At 39.8% G+C, this 12,643-nt stretch overlaps 1 protein-coding gene across 4 annotated transcripts in view; it reads right to left on the bottom strand.

Moving 5' to 3' along the window:
- LOC307192045 (uncharacterized protein) overlaps positions 1 to 12,643 on the bottom strand; it is a 440,635-nt gene that overhangs the window by 174,959 nt on the left and 253,033 nt on the right. The window contains exon 3 of one of the 4 annotated variants that reach the window (XM_079932466.1): positions 4,359 to 4,506. The exons of the other annotated variants lie outside the window; for them this stretch is intronic. The gene's annotated coding sequence lies outside the window, so the exon portion shown is untranslated. The remainder of the gene's footprint in view (positions 1 to 4,358; positions 4,507 to 12,643) is intronic. 4 annotated transcript variants of the gene reach the window in all.

The raw sequence follows: 12,643 nt of genomic DNA, 5'->3' as shown, positions 1-12,643 counted from the left end.
GGAAGCAAGGGCATTAGGGATGCCTTATCTTCAAAGAGTTCATCCGCTCCTTCTCTGCATAGGATAAGGATGGCAAGTCAGCCCCAAAGGGTCCTGTGTATCCCAGCCCGGGACTGCATAGAAAGGATGTGACACATTTGGGGGAGGGATACTCCCACCTGACAGGGGTTTTGGACCTAGCACCTGGGAAAGTAGAATGATAATACCAACAGTTTTTTGAGTCTCTCCTAAATGCCAGGCCCTGTGCTCATGACTGTAAAGGCAATATTTTATTTAAACTTCCCTGCAGCCCTATGGCTTTCTCTGGGGTAGAAACTCTTATTATTTACATCTTAGAGAAGATGAAATTGAGGCCAGAGAGATTAAACTCCCTGGCCATCAGGCAGCTGGCAAAAGGCGGATGTAGTCTGACCCTGAACCATCATGCCATGCAGCATGATGCAGGTTGGAGGAGCAGTTTCCAACCTGTCCCAGGCAGCTGCAAATATGATATTCTCTGTGTTGAATCCACTCTTGTAGTAGACGCTGGGTCATACACAAGCCCCAGTTATGGACCAGTTATGGGACTGGCTCCACAAAGTCCTGTGAAATAAAGTGTGGTGGGGTGGAGTTATTACTACAGGGGCAAAACCTGGAACTGCGCAAATGGATGTTTAAAAGGTAGATGATTTGCACTTCGGAACTCTTAACTCCTACCAGCCAGATGTTCCTATATTCTACCTCACGGCTGATCATGGTGTTTACCTGTGGATGTCTCCATCACTCCCCAGACATGCAGTGCTCAGCTTCCTACTGTGATGTCAGGTGTTGCTTTGGCTTTGGCCTCTGCCGGTCTCTCTTCCGTATACAACTCTTAGGTACCTGCCTCTATGCCAGGTCCTGTGCTGGCTGACGAGGATACCGAGAGAAACAGGCAGTGATTTCTGCCATTGATGTGAGCCCAGCCTGGGATGTGGTCAGGAAAGACCGTGCTTAAGAGCAAGGGCCTGGGTCAGATTGTCTAAGTTCAACCCCCAGTTCTGCCATGTATCTTAACCTCAATGAGTCTTGGTTTCCTCATCTGTAAAATGGGGACAATAACAGGACCTATTTCACGTGGAAGAGCAAAGATTAAATAAATAAGATCATTCATGTAAAAACTCGACCTAGTCCCAGGTATGCAGTAAGCTCAAATAGACATCAGCTGTTATTATTTCCTGACTTTTTGGGTTTACCCTCTTTTCACAACAGCCAGGTTTCCCGGTTTAGTGGCTCTGGCTCTTAAATCTGTGTTTGGTTGCCGACTCCTTGACAACATGGTCTCAGTTTTAAATTGGCCCAAGTTACAAGATTGCATGGTGGCCCATGCCCCCAGCGAGTGCACAGCTGGGGCGGCTGGCCTGGGTTGTATACCCTGACCAGCCTTGTCAGGCACCACAGTGTCTTCATGTCAAGTAATACATTTGCAGTTTTTTTCAGGATTGGTGACATATTTTTACGTTGCCTAAAGTATTTTTGCTATTTCTTTGATTTTTCCATTTCAAAACAGAAAGATCACTTTTTTTTAACTTGAATGTTAGAGAACTGGACAAAACGTCTATTTTACATACTAACTCGATCACATCAGGCTTTCACGATATTTGGCTCTGTATGAAGAACACAGTCTGTAGTAAATTGGTCTCCCTTCTGCCATCCTCACACACTTTGCTTCCTCTGGCCTCTGTGCCTCTGTTGGCTGTTTCCCTATCCTGGACTGCCTTCCTATGTCCAGTGTTTTTCATCCTTCAATGCATATCTCAAGATTTTACTCCCACTGTGGAACTGTGGGGCCTGCAGCTCTTGCCTGATTTTTTTCCTCCCTGAAGGAGTGAAGCACTCATTGTCTACCTACGATTTGGCATTTTCCCAGATACTTTCTTATATTCAGATTATTCATTAAACGTTCAGCAAGCCTCCTAATATTTCCAAACTCTGTGCTAAGTACTTTTCACATATATTACCTCTTTTAACCCTTTCAACAATCCTGAAAATAGGTATTGTTAATTTTCCCACAATGTATATGCAAAAATTGAAGTTAGACTCCAGTAGTTTAAATAATTTGCCCATTAAGAAAATGAAAAGACAAGCCCCAGATTGGGAGAAAATATCTGCACATCATATATCTGGTATGGAATTTGTATCCAGAATATATAAACAACTCTTACAACTCAACAATAAGATAAACAACCCAATTAAAAATAGGCCAGATTTGAATAGACATTTTGCCCAAGAAGATAGGTGAATGGCTAATCAGCACATTAAAATATGTTTAACATCATTAACCATTAGGAAAATGAAAATCAAAACCACAATGAGATACCATTCATACCCACTAGGATGGCTATAATTTAAAAGACAGATAATAAGAAGTATTGATGAGGATGTGGAGAAACTAGAACCCTCATGCATTGCTGATGGGAATGTAAAATGGTGCAGCCTCTTTGGAAAAGAGTTTGACAGTTTCTTGAAAAGTTAAACAGATACTTATCAGACAACCCAACAAATGCACATCTATGTATCTACCCAAGAGAAATGAGAACATACATTTATACAAAGATTAACCACTGAATGTTCATAGAAACATTATTCATAATAGGCCAAAACTGAGACAGTCCAAATATCCATCAGCTGGTGAATGGATAAACAAAATGTGGTATATCCATAAAATGGAATACAGTTCAGCAAACAAAAGGAATGAACATATGCTAATACACACTACAACACGGTTGAAGTTCAGAAACATTATGCTAAGTAAAAGCAGCCATATACAAATGAGTACATATTGTATGATTCCATTTATATGAAACTTCTAGAAAAGACAAATCTATAGAAACAGAAAGCAGGTCAGTGGTTGTTTAAGAGCTGGGATGAGAATAAGGTTTGACTGGTCATAAGGGAACTTTTTGGGATGATGGAAATGTTCTAAAATTGGATTGAAGTGATATTTGCACAGCTCTATAAAATTACTAAAAATAATTTTATTTAAATGTTTACTTACAATGGGTAGGTTTTATGGTATACAAATTATACCCCAGTAATGATGTTAAAAAAATAAATACTTGTCCAAGACCACACAAATAGCAGAATAGGGATCTGGACCCTATTTTCCTTTTGTGCTCTTTTTCTAGCCTTTGTCATTTTTTCTTGTGTATGGCTTGTCTGCCTAGCAGATGGACAACACTTTGAGAACAAGGAGAATGCCTTTACATTTTTGGGACTCCCTCACAGTGTTCTCAACGAATCTGTGCAATTGAGTTGATAGCGCATCACATTCTAACAGGGTTATTCTGTACCAGAAGGAGCAGTGTAGGGCTGTTGTTTCTCCAAATGCTGCCCCGAGTGTTGAGACATAGGGGCAGATAGTCCATCAAAGGCACGCCGCCTGAAGAACAATGTAGTGACAGGGCTGGCTGACAACAAGAGACAAAGAGCTGTGCTGTTGAACACTGCCCAGAGCAACCCATCTCTTCCTGCTCGGCCCAGCAGACTGTTAAAAGGACCACAAAAGGCTGCTGGGGAGATGACAAGAGCTTAAGAATTTGCTGAATGTGCTACCCTTGATAGCAAGAGTAAACCCGAATGACCTTCCCAGGACACACAGTAGAGATTATTAGAATAGAGGCCAGACCTGAATCCAGGCAGGGAGGTAGACATGCAGGGGGCTCACATATATTTGACCCACTCAATAGAGTTAATGACTTTTTTGGAAACCAATATTTTTTTTTTCACAACTTAAAAAGGGGTTATCAGGAAAAATTGTCCAAAACTTGAAAATGGGCAAAAGACACCACTGAGTGTCTTCTCAGTGGCTTGCTGGGCATTGCCTAGCATATGCTGTAATGTGTGCACTTTTGACTGGCTTCCTATTGATTAGGTTATTTTCCAACCATAGAGGTAGCAGTAACTTGTAGAAAACGTGATAATAATGCAAATGATTCTTGTCCACAGCAAAGCAAATGAATCTCATCCAGTGGCTACAGAAAAGATAACCCCAAACATTACATTTTATTGCCCTTTCAGATATTAACCAGTTTTGCATTTACTAGCAGTTCTTTTCAGCATTTCTGATTGCCTATAGGTATCTCTGTTCTTCAAATTCTCCATTGAAAAAGTCTTGACATATTATAGGTTCTCCCATTAATTAATGTCACATAAAATCTTTGACACATTCCTTTTAGATTTGCACAGAAGTCATGTTTTTAACTTTTTGAAGATTATACTTCAGTAGTGTGCAAAAGACAGTTCAGGGCCACCGCCATGATTACCAAACCTGGTAGCCTGGCATTGGGCCAGACGACTGAAGGTGCCCCTTGCCCCTCTCCCTCCCCTTTTGAACCCACCTGTGCCTTCTCCATCAGCCCAGCAGGCACCATCTTCTCCATCAGGAAGCTTGCTAGCATTTAGAATGGGCTAGAGGTCTTTGTCCTGTGCCCTCACAGAACATGCTCTCTGGACTTGCTTTTCTCCTAACACCACAGGCACATCCATCTGAAAATGGTAAAAATCCAAAGACGGGCAACAGTCAGAACAGCCCCATGTCTGGTTTCTGAAGAAGCAGTGGGCAGAGTAGGCTCTGCTACCAGTTTAGACCATGGTTAAGTACCAGGTGTTAGGGAGTTTATCTTACTCAGTTACGAGGTAAGCTCAAGGAACAGGTGGGCAAGCATGGGTTGGGTACCAGCTTGGAGCCAACCTACACATTTTCTAAATTTTATGGGCAGCCTATTTCCTCCTGCAGTCAAACTGCTCAAAGTTCAGTTGCCCAAAGCTGGTCCAAGGAGCACAGAAACCAGTGATGGTAACTTTTACATGAAGACTAACAATACTGTATTGTACGCTTCAAAAATGTGTTAGGAGTGTAAATCTCATGTTAAGTGTTCTTACCATAAAACAAAACAAAACAAAAGGGCACTAAGAAACTTTTGGAGGTGATGGATAAGTTTATTGCTTTGATTGTGGTGATGGTTTCACAGCTCTATGCCTATGTTCAAACTCATCAAATTGTATACATTAAATATGTGCAGTTTTAAAATCATTTATATATTGATAAAGCTATAAAATTTTTAATATGAAAAATTTTTTTAAAGATTAATATTGTTAATGTGGTCAAATAGCCAAGGATCTTGGGCAAACAGAGAGAACTTGTGAAACCAATTCAAAACTGTTGCAAGTATTCAAATAAACATTATGCTTATTCTTATATAGCAACTAGCTCTGTGGCCCTTATTTCCCTTCTTTTTCGCTATCTACACCAAGTCTCAGGGAGAGAACGTCTTGCATGCATTTTTAAAAAGTGAGTTTGCACTCTTGAGAAGTATTGACACTTCAGCTGGATTTACTTGGCATAACTGTTTTTCCAAAGTCAAGCAAAGATGGATCTGTACATTTCTAAAGAGCCTTGCCTATCTGCAAATGGGAAAATTTCAGTATTTATAATATGCTATTATTATTTAAAAGAACTGGAAAAGCAGGTGCACACATATTTATATGTAAGAGAAAAATGAACACAGTAAGTACAAGATTATTAAATTCACAATAACTACTGATTTCTAAACTCACATCACAAAATACAAAGATATTTAGATTTAGTTAAAAATAATTTATATTCTGTTTATAAGAGACACACAAAGTGACACTGAAAATTTGAAAATAAAATGTTAAAGGGAATAGGCAAAAATATGTGCTAAGACAAGGAGAACAATGTTGGCAAAAAGAACAATGTTGGCAATATTAATACCAGACAAAGAAAAATTTAAGAGAAAAAACTAAGTGAAGCAAATACCTGTTTTATACGACATTAAAAAATGATCTGCAACAAAACACTGCCTTTCAGACACAACTGGTGGGCAGATGCTCTCATCACTGTGTAACTATTCCAATGACACTGAATGAAAGTCAATCATTTATGAGGACATTAAAGAGAATTCAAGACATTGCAAAGAGTGGAAGTTGTACAGGCTATGTTCTCTGCCTAGGATGCAATAAAACTAGAAATAAAAGCAAATATTAAAAAATTTAGGGCTTCCCTGGTGGCGCAGTGGTTGAGAGTCCGCCTGTTGATGCAGGGGATGCGGGTTCGTGCCCCGGTCTGGGAGGATCCCACATGCCGCAGAGCGCCTGGGCCCCTGAGCTGTGGCCGCTGAGCCTGCGCGTCCGGAGCCTGTTGCTCCGCGGAGGGAGAGGCCACAGCAGTGAGAGGCCCGCGTACCGCAAAAAAAAAAAATTTTAAAGCAGAATGTTTTAAAACTTGAAACTTTAAAAAATACACTTACAGGGCTGCCCTGGTGGCACAGTGGTTGAGAATCTGCCTGCTAATGCAGGGGACACGGGTTCGAGCCCTGGTCTGAGAGGATCCCACATGCCACGGAGCAACTAGGCCCGTGAGCCACAGCTACTGAGCCTGCGCGTCTGGAGCCTGTGCTCCGCAACAAGAGAGGCTGCGATAGTGAGAGGCCTGCGCACCGCGATGAAGAGTGGTCCCCGCTTGCCACAACTAGAGAAAGCCCTCGCACAGAAACGAAGACCCAACACAGCAAAAATAAATAAATAAATAAAGTCCTACCCCCAACATCTTTAAAAAATAAAAAATAAAAAATACACTTACAAACATAAGAGAATGAAAAGAATAAAAACTGTAGCTGGAGACTACTTAAAAAATTCACTGTAAGACTATTAACTCTCCAACTCTAGGACATTGCCAAAGTTTTGAGGTAGACTGTATTACTCTTCCCAATTATTACTACCTTCTCTGTGATGTACTGTCCCACCCCCACCCCCACTTGATATTGATTTGGCCATTAGAATGTGAATGGGAGTCATGTGTGCTCTATCCAAGCAGAGGTCTCAGCTACTGTTCTTTTCCTTTTGCCATGAGAACAGCATGTCCCAGATATGAAGTTGTTTCTTCAGCTTACATCTCAGAGTGAAGAAGACATTGATCAGAGCTGCAGTGTCTTGAAATAATGTGTTGTTAATGTGAAAGAGAAATAAACCTTGGATGTTGGAAACTGATGAGATTTCAGGGAATATTTGTTCCTGAAGCATAACTTAGCAAAAATTGACTAACACAGCTGTGTGCAATAAACAAAATCAGAGTCTCAAGTATGTTTATTAATAAAACAACAAAATCAGAAATAATTCATTGGTTCAAGATGGTGGAGTAGAAGGACATGCTGTCACTCTCTCGCGAGAGAGCACCGGAATCACAACTAACTGCTGAACAATCATCGACAGGAAGACACTGGAACTCATCAAAAAAGATACCCCACATCCAAAGACAAAGAAGAAGCCTCAATGGGATGGTAGGAGGGGCGCAATGACAATAAAATCAAACCCCATAACTGCTGGGTGGGTGACTCACAAACTGGAGAACACTTATATCACAGAAGTCCACCCACTGGAGTGAAGGTTCTGAGCCCCACGTCAGGCTTCCCAACCTGGGGGTCCAGCAACGAGAGGAGGAATTCATAGAGAATCAGACTTGGAAGGCTGGCGGGATTTGATTGCAGGACTTCGACAGGACTGGGGGAAACAGAGACTCCACTCTTAGAGGGCACACACAAAGTAGTGTGCGCATCGGGACGCAGGGGAAGGAGCAGTGACCCCATAAGAGACTGAACCAGACCTACCTACTAGTGTTGGAGGGTCTTCTGCAGAGGCGGGGGGTGGCTGTGGCTCACCGCAGGGACAAGGACACTGGCAGCAGAAGTTCTGGGAAGTACTCCTTGGAGTGAGTCCTCCCAGAGTCTGCCATTAGCCCCACCAAAGAGCCCAGGTAGGCTTCAGTGTTGGATCGCCTCAGGCCAAACAACCAACAGGGAGGGAACCCAGCCTCACCCATCAGCAGACAAGCAGATTAAAGTTTTACTGAGCTCCGCCCACCAAAGCAACACCCAACTCTACCCACCACCAGTCCCCTCCATCAGGAAACTTGCACAAGCCTCTTAGATAGCCTTATCCACCAGAGGGCAGACAGCAGAAGCAAAAAAGAATACAATCCTACAGCCCGTGGATCAAAACCCACATTCACAGAAAGATAGACAAGATGAAAATGCAGAGGGCTACGTACCAGATGAAGGAACAAGATAAAACCCCAGAAAAACAAATAAATGAAGTGGAGATAGGCAACCTTTCAGAAAAAGAATTCAGAATAATGATAGTGAAGATGATCCAGGACTTCAGAAAAAGAATGGAGGCAAAGATCGAGAGATGCAAGAAATGTGTAACAAAGATCTAGAAGAATTAAAGAACAAACAACCAGAGATGAACAATACAATAACTGAAATGGAAATTACACTAGAAGGAATCAATAGCAGAATAACTGAGGCAGAAGAATGGATAAGTGACCTGGAAGACAGAATGGTGGAATTCACTGCTGCAGAACAGAAGAAAGAATAAAGAATGAAAAGAAATGAAGACAGCCTAAGAGACCTCTGGGACAACATTAAACACAACAACATTCACATTACAGGGGTCCCAGAAGGAGAAGAGAGAGTGAAAGGACCAGAGAAAATGTTTGAAGAGATTATAGTCGAAAACTTCCCTAACATGGGAAAGGAAATAGACACCAAGTCCAGGAAGCGCAGAGTCCCATACAGGATAAACCCAAGGAGAAACATGCTGAGACACATAGTAATCAAATTGGCAAAAATTAAAGACAAAGAAAAATTACTGAAAGCAGAAAGGGAAACACGACGAATAACATACAAGGGAACTCCCATAAGGTTAACAGCTGATTTCTCAGCAGAAACTCTAAAAGCCGGAAGGGAGTGGCATGATACACTTTAAGTGATGAAAGGGAAGAACCTACAACCAAGATTACTCTACCCAGCAAGGATCTCATTCAGATTCAATGGAGAAATCAAAAGCTTTACAGACAAGCAAAAGCTACGAGAATTCAGCACACCAAACCAGCTCTACAACAAATGCTAAAGGAACTTCTCTAAGTGGAAAACACAAGAGAAGAAAAGGACCTACAAAAATACACCCAAAACAATTAAGAAAATGGTCACAGGAACATACATATTGAAAATTACCTTAAACGCGAATGGATTAAATGCTCCAACCAAAAGACAAAGCCTTGCTAAATGGATACAAAAACAAGACCCATATATATGCTGTCTACAAGAGACCCACTTCAGACCTAGGGACACATTCAGACTGAAAGTGGGGGGGATGGAAAAAGATATTCCTTGCAAATGGAAATCAAAAGAAAGCTGGAGTAGCAATACTCATATAAGATAAAATAGACTTTAAAATAAAGAATGTTACAAGAGACAAGGAAGGACACTACATAATGAAAAGGGATCAATCCAAGAAGATATAACAATTATAAATATATATGCACCTAACACAGGAGCACCTCAATACATAAGGTAACTGCTAACAGGTATAAAAGAGGAAATTGACAGTAACACAATAATAGTGGGGGACGTTAACACCTCACTTACACCAATGGACAGATCATCCAAAATGTAAATAAATAAGAAACAGAAGCTTTAAATGACACAACAGACCAGATAGATTTAGTTGATATTTATAGGACATTCCATCCAAAAACAGCAGATTACTCTTTCTTCACAAGTGCGCATGGAACATTCTCCAGGATAGATCACACCTTTGGTCACAAATCAAGCCTCAGTAAATTTAAGAAAATTTAAATCATATCAAACATATTTTCTGACCACAACGCTATGAGGTTAGAAATGAATTACAGGGAAAACAACATAAAAAACACAAACACATGGAGGCTAAAGAATATGTTACTAAATAACCAAGAGATCACTGAAGAAATCAAAGAGGAAATCAAAACATACCTAGAGACAAATGACAATGAAAACACGATGATCCAAAACCTATGGGATGCAGCAAAAGCAGTTCTAAGAGGGAAGTTGATAGCTATACAAGCCTACCTCAAGAAACAAGAAAAATCTCAAATAAACAATCTAACCTTACACCTAAAGGAACTAGAGAAAGAAGAACAAACAAAACCCAAAGTTAGCAGAAGGAAAGAAATGATAAAGATCAGAGCAGAAATAAATGAAATACAAACAAAAAAAACAATAGCAAAGATCAATAAAACTAAAAGCTGGTTCTTTCAGAAGATAAATTTGATACACCATTAGCCAGACTCACCAAGAGGGAGAGGACTCAAATCAATAAAATTAGAAATGAAAAAGGAGAAGTTATAATGGACACCACAGAAATACAAAGCATCCTAGAGACTACTACAGGCAACTGTATGCCAATAAAATGGACAACCTGGACGAAATGGACAAATTCTTAGAAAGGTATAACCTTCCAAGACTGAACCAGGAAGAAATAGAAAATATAAACAGACCAATCACAAGGAATGAAATTGCAACTGTGATTAAAAATCTTCCAACAAACAAAAGTCCAGGACCAGATGGCTTCACAGGTGAATTCTATCAGACATTTAGAGAAGAGCTAACACCCATCCTTCTCAAACTCTTCCAAAAAATTGCAGAGGAAGGAACACTCCCAAACACATTCTATGAGGCCACTGTCACCCTGATACTAAAACCAGACAAAGATACTACAAAAAAGGAAAACTACAGAACAATATCACTGATGAATATAGATGCAAAAATACTCAACAAAATACTAGCAAACAGAACCCAACAGCACATTAAAAGGATCATACACCATGATCAAGTGGGATTTATCCCAGGATGCAAGGATTTTTCAATATACGCAAATCAATGTGATACACCATATTAACAAACTGAAGAATAAAAACCATATGATCATCTCAATAGATGCAGAAAAAGCTTTTGACAAAATTCAACACCCGTTTATGATAAAAACTCTCCAGAAAGTGGGCATAGAGGGAACCTATATCAACATAATAAAGGCCATATACGACAAACCCACAGCAAACATCATTCTCAATGGTGAAAAACTGGAAGCATTTCCTCTAAGATCAGGAACAAGACAAGGATGTCCACTCTCACTACTTTTATTCAATATAGTTTTGGAAGTCATAGCCACAGCAATCAGAGAAGAAAAAGAAATAAAAGGAATCCAAATTGGAAAAGAAGAAGTAAAACTGTCACTGTTTGCAGATGACATGATACTATACATAGAGAATCGATGCCACCAGAAAACTACTAGAGCTAATCAATGAATGTGGTAAAATTGCAGGATACAAAATTAATGCACAGAAATCTCTTGCATTCCTATACACTAACAACGAAAGATCAGAAAGAGAAATTAAGGAAACACTCCCATTCACCACTGTAACAAAAAGAATAAAATACCTAGGAATAAACCTACTTAAGGAGGTAAAAGACCTGTCCTCAGAAAACTATAAGACACTGATGAAAGAAATCAAAGGTGACACAAACAGATGGAGAGATATACCGTGTTCTTGGGTTGGAAGAATCAATATTGTGAAAATGTCTATACTACTCAAAACAATCTACAGATTCAATGCAATCCCTATCAAATTACCAATGGCATTTTTTACAGAACTAGTACAAAAAATCTTAAAATTTGTATGGAGACACAAAAGACCCCGAATAGCCAAAGCAGTCTTGAGGGAAAAAAACGGAGCTGGAGGAATCAGACTCTTTGACTTCAGACTACAGTACAAAGCTACAGTAATCAAGACAAAATGGTACTGGCAGAACAACAGAAATATAGATCAATGGAACAGGATAGAAAGCCCAGAGATAAACCGCAAAGCACCTATGGTCAACTAATCTACGACAAAGGAGGCAAGGATATACAATGGAGAAAAGACAGTGTCTTCAATAAGTGGTGCTGGGAAAACTGGACAGCTACATGTAAAAGAATGAAATTAGAATACTCCCTAACACCACACAGAAAAATAAACTCAAAATTGATTAAAGGCCTAAATGTAAGACCGGACACTATAAAACTCTTACAGGAAAACATAGAAAGAACACTCTTTGACATAAATCACAGCAAGATCTTTTTTGACCCACCTCCTAGAGTAATGGAAATAAAAACAAAAATAAACAAATGGGACCTTATGCAACTTAAAAGCTTTTGCAAAGCCAAGGAAACTACAAACAAGATGAAAAGACAACCCTCAGAATGGGAGAAAATATTTGCAAATGGATTAACTGACAAAAGATGAATCTCCAAAATATATAAACAGCTCATGCAGCTCAATATTAAAAAAACAAACAACCCAATCCAAAAATGGGCAGAACACCTAAATACACATTTCTCCAAAGAAGACATACAGATGGCCAAGAAGCATATGAACAGCTGCTCAACATCACTAATTATTACAGAAATGCAAATCACAACTACAATGAGGTATCACCTCACACCAGTTAGAATGGGCATCATGAGAAAATCTATAAACAACAAATGCTAAAGAGGGTGTGGAGAACAGGGAAGCCTCTTGCACTGTTGGCGGGAATATAAATTGATACAGCCACTATGGAGAATAGTATGGAGGTTCCTTAAAAAACTAAAACTAGAATTACCATATGACCCAGCAATCCCACTACCCAGAGAAAACCATAATTCAAAAAGACACATGCACCCCAATGTTCATTGCAGCACTATTTACAAAAACCAGGTTATGGAAGCAACCTAAATGCCCATTGACAGACGAATGGATAAAGAT

The sequence above is a fragment of the Stenella coeruleoalba genome, assembly GCF_951394435.1.
Source record: "Stenella coeruleoalba genome assembly, chromosome: 9".
NCBI classification, from domain to species: Eukaryota; Metazoa; Chordata; class Mammalia; order Artiodactyla; family Delphinidae; genus Stenella; species Stenella coeruleoalba.
This window is presented reverse-complemented; position numbering and strand designations above follow the sequence as displayed.